At 52.7% G+C, this 5,000-nt stretch overlaps 1 non-coding gene across 1 annotated transcript in view; it reads right to left on the bottom strand.

Moving 5' to 3' along the window:
* The window catches only part of LOC126113249 (small subunit ribosomal RNA), a 1,909-nt gene extending 881 nt beyond the window's left edge, over positions 1-1,028 (bottom strand). Inside the window, exon 1 of the ribosomal RNA XR_007524775.1 lies at positions 1-1,028. This exon is cut by the window's left edge and continues 881 nt beyond it. This is a non-coding gene — a ribosomal RNA (small subunit ribosomal RNA).
* Positions 1,029-5,000: the final 3,972 nt, after the last annotated feature.

Below are 5,000 nucleotides of genomic sequence, written 5' to 3'. Positions count from 1 at the left end.
TTCGTCTTGCGACGATCCAAGAATTTCACCTCTAACGTCGCAATACGAATGCCCCCGCCTGTCCCTATTAATCATTACCTCGGGTTCCGAAAACCAACAAAATAGAACCGAGGTCCTATTCCATTATTCCATGCACACAGTATTCAGGCGGGCTTGCCTGCTTTAAGCACTCTAATTTGTTCAAAGTAAACGTGCCGGCCCACCCAGACACTCAATAAAGAGCACCTTGGTAGGATTTCAACGGGGTCCGCCTCGGGACGCACGAACACGCACGAGGCGGTCGCACGCCTTCGGCTCGCCCCACCGGCAGGACGTCCCACGATACATGCCAGTTAAACACCGACGGGCGGTGAACCAACAGCGTGGGACACAAATCCAACTACGAGCTTTTTAACCGCAACAACTTTAATATACGCTATTGGAGCTGGAATTACCGCGGCTGCTGGCACCAGACTTGCCCTCCAATAGATACTCGTTAAAGGATTTAAAGTGTACTCATTCCGATTACGGGGCCTCGGATGAGTCCCGTATCGTTATTTTTCGTCACTACCTCCCCGTGCCGGGAGTGGGTAATTTGCGCGCCTGCTGCCTTCCTTGGATGTGGTAGCCGTTTCTCAGGCTCCCTCTCCGGAATCGAACCCTGATTCCCCGTTACCCGTTACAACCATGGTAGGCGCAGAACCTACCATCGACAGTTGATAAGGCAGACATTTGAAAGATGCGTCGCCGGTACGAGGACCGTGCGATCAGCCCAAAGTTATTCAGAGTCACCAAGGCAAACGGACCGGACGAGCCGACCGATTGGTTTTGATCTAATAAAAGCGTCCCTTCCATCTCTGGTCGGGACTCTGTTTGCATGTATTAGCTCTAGAATTACCACAGTTATCCAAGTAACGTGGGTACGATCTAAGGAACCATAACTGATTTAATGAGCCATTCGCGGTTTCACCTTAATGCGGCTTGTACTGAGACATGCATGGCTTAATCTTTGAGACAAGCATATGACTACTGGCAGGATCAACCAGGGAGCTGCGTCAACTAGAGCTGAGCAGCCGGCCGCCCGGGAGTGTGTCCCAGGGGCCCGCGCGAACACGCAAGCGTCCGCTCAATTATTCTGCAAACAGGAGGAGGCTGAGCTCCCCTGCACAATACACCTCGAAACCCTCTCAGGTCCCGGCGGCGCGCAGCGCCGTCCTAAGTACTTGGTCGGGTTCGAGAGAGGCGCAATCGCCCGGAGTTAGGCGAGTAGACGCTTTAGGTGCGACCACCCGTGCTCCCAACTGAGCTTGCCGCTGCCGACAGAGGCCCGGGAGCGTGCTGTCGTGGCATTGCCGGCGGGAGACAACACGCGCCACCTACGGTGACCGGCAGCTCCAACGCCAGCGCCACAGAAGGGCAAAGGCCCCACGTGGGTGCCGAAGCGAACTCTCCCAGCACAGCGCACGTGCCAACACGTCTGCACAACTGCGATACAAACCACCAGCGAGAACCGCTGGGGCGACCGAGCAGCAGACGGCGTCGCGGCGCCGAGTGCCGGGCGGCGGCGCATCCTCAACGCACACAGTCCTCAGTCGGACCAGCACACTGCAGATGTCCACCGCGCTTCGCACCGGGCCCGCGAGGACCCACTTTGGCCGCCCGGCGCCGCGCGCAGGGTGCCCCGGCGCGCAGCTGCGCCGCCTGCCGCGTCCGTCGGCCGGCGCGCCTGCCACTGGGCGCCCCCACCAGCCGGCTGTAGCGCGTGCGCCCACGCACCGCGCGGCCAGCACGCCGGGCGGCCCCCCCTCACCGGCCGGGGACGGTCCCACCCAGCCACCGCCGCGTATCGCTTCACACACAGATTTGCCCTTACTGATTTACCTCCAGCAACAACAACCGCACCACAATGGGTTTACCAGTTGTTCATTTGCGTAACGTCACCAGCAAACGTAGACGTCCATCCCAGTTTGCAAATGCAACGATTATTGCATACCTGTCTGTTAGGTGTCACGACACACTACGTCTGCCCACATACACGCAACAAAATGTGCACGACTAGAGAACACGTGGGAGGTGGCCCCCTACGTATGCGATGTCCATTACGAGACCGACTGTCAACCAGCATCTGTACCATGTCGCAGATGTGGAACGCGGTGCACCATGCTATCACACTGTGTGAGAAGAGACGACTACGTTTGAATACACGCGCCACTACATCAACAGACGGCTCATGCTGATCGCCATCCAGGGCGTCCGTTAATCCCACACGTCTCTATGGCGTACCACACTGCAATGTAGCTGTTATGGGGAGACGGCACGTGGCTGAGTGCACAACATTTGGACCGTATGGTTCGCTGTTGTTGGGCGCAGTCGTTGTACGGTCACACATGTGCCACAGCGTATCATGCAGTACATACGGACCTATGTGCAGTACAATGTGAGGGTTAAGCTTACGACATCAGCGGACAGTGGACACAGGCCGTACCACGACGTAGACTGAGCGCTTCGACATGCGAATGCCAGTGAACAGCTGCGAAGGGCATTGAACACGCAAGCACCTGAACGACCAGCGTGCGAAGGCAGGGGGGAGGGTGGGGGCGATGTACATCCTGCAGTCGTCCACATTACAGTGTACAGCGGGAGCATGTAAAAAGTAAGCAACACTTGCGAAGTGTTGAACATGAAACGATACACAAGAGGGTGGGCGGTGCGAGTAGCGAACTATATTCAGAGGGTTGTGGTTAGACAACACTGGATTAATGTAACGTGTCATATGCCAATTACAGAGCAGGTTAAGGCACAACTTGGGTTAGGTTAAGGCACAACGTGGGTTAGGTTAAGGCACAACGTGGGTTAGGTTAAGGCACAACGTGGGTTAGGTTAAGGCACAACGTGGGTTAGGTTAAGGCACAACGTGGGTTAGGTTAAGGCACAACGTGGGTTAGGTTAAGGCACAACGTGGGTTAGGTTAAGGCACAACGTGGGTTAGGTTAAGGCACAACGTGGGTTAGGTTAAGGCACAACGTGGGTTAGGTTAAGGCACAACGTGGGTTAGGTTAAGGCACAACGTGGGTTAGGTTAAGGCACAACGTGGGTTAGGTTAAGGCACAACGTGGGTTAGGTTAAGGCACAACGTGGGTTAGGTTAAGGCACAACGTGGGTTAGGTTAAGGCACAACTTGGGTTAGGTTAAGGCACAACTTGGGTTAGGTTAAGGCACAACTTGGGTTAGGTTAAGGCACAACTTGGGTTAGGTTAAGGCACAACTTGGGTTAGGTTAAGGCACAACTTGGGTTAGGTTAAGGCACAACTTGGGTTAGGTTAAGGCACAACTTGGGTTAGGTTAAGGCACAACTTGGGTTAGGTTAAGGCACAACGTGGGTTAGGTTAAGGCACAACGTGGGTTAGGTTAAGGCACAACGTGGGTTAGGTTAAGGCACAACGTGGGTTAGGTTAAGGCACAACGTGGGTTAGGTTAAGGCACAACGTGGGTTAGGTTAAGGCACAACGTGGGTTAGGTTAAGGCACAACGTGGGTTAGGTTAAGGCACAACGTGGGTTAGGTTAAGGCACAACGTGGGTTAGGTTAAGGCACAACGTGGGTTAGGTTAAGGCACAACGTGGGTTAGGTTAAGGCACAACGTGGGTTAGGTTAAGGCACAACGTGGGTTAGGTTAAGGCACAACGTGGGTTAGGTTAAGGCACAACGTGGGTTAGGTTAAGGCACAACGTGGGTTAGGTTAAGGCACAACGTGGGTTAGGTTAAGGCACAACTTGGGTTAGGTTAAGGCACAACGTGGGTTAGGTTAAGGCACAACTTGGGTTAGGTTAAGGCACAACTTGGGTTAGGTTAAGGCACAACTTGGGTTAGGTTAAGGCACAACTTGGGTTAGGTTAAGGCACAACTTGGGTTAGGTTAAGGCACAACTTGGGTTAGGTTAAGGCACAACTTGGGTTAGGTTAAGGCACAACTTGGGTTAGGTTAAGGCACAACTTGGGTTAGGTTAAGGCACAACGTGGGTTAGGTTAAGGCACAACGTGGGTTAGGTTAAGGCACAACGTGGGTTAGGTTAAGGCACAACGTGGGTTAGGTTAAGGCACAACGTGGGTTAGGTTAAGGCACAACGTGGGTTAGGTTAAGGCACAACGTGGGTTAGGTTAAGGCACAACGTGGGTTAGGTTAAGGCACAACGTGGGTTAGGTTAAGGCACAACGTGGGTTAGGTTAAGGCACAACGTGGGTTAGGTTAAGGCACAACGTGGGTTAGGTTAAGGCACAACGTGGGTTAGGTTAAGGCACAACGTGGGTTAGGTTAAGGCACAACGTGGGTTAGGTTAAGGCACAACGTGGGTTAGGTTAAGGTAGAAATTGCGTTACATTGCGGTACAAATTGCGTTACATTGCGGTACAAATTGCGTTACATTGCGGTACAAATTGCGTTACATTGCGGTACAAATTGCGTTACATTGCGGTACAAATTGCGTTACATTGCGGTACAAATTGCGTTACATTGCGGTACAAATTGCGTTACATTGCGGTACAAATTGCGTTACATTGCGGTACAAATTGCGTTACATTGCGGTACAGATTGCGTTACATTGCGGTACACATTGCGTTACACATTGCGGTACACATTGCGTTACACATTGCGGTACACATTGCGTTACACATTGCGGTACACATTGCGGTACACATTGCGTTACACATTGCGTTACACATTGCGGTACACATTGCGGTACATTGCGGTACACATTGCGGTACATTGCGGTACACATTGCGTTACATTGCGGTACACATTGCGTTACATTGCGGTACACATTGCGTTACATTGCGGTACAAATTGCGTTACGAATTTGGTTAAGTTAAGGTGCAAAATGGGTTAGGTTAAGGTGCGAAATGGGTTGGATTACAGTACACAACGTGGTAAGAGAGTGTGTTGGGGGGGGGGGGGGCCGAGGTTCGTTGGTAGTGATCATTGTAAGTGAATGTCTGAGGCAGCTTCAGTATGTCACAGCAGTTATGT

This window comes from Schistocerca cancellata, unplaced genomic scaffold (assembly GCF_023864275.1).
Source record: "Schistocerca cancellata isolate TAMUIC-IGC-003103 unplaced genomic scaffold, iqSchCanc2.1 HiC_scaffold_243, whole genome shotgun sequence".
Lineage (NCBI taxonomy): Eukaryota > Metazoa > Arthropoda > Insecta > Orthoptera > Acrididae > Schistocerca > Schistocerca cancellata.
This window is presented reverse-complemented; position numbering and strand designations above follow the sequence as displayed.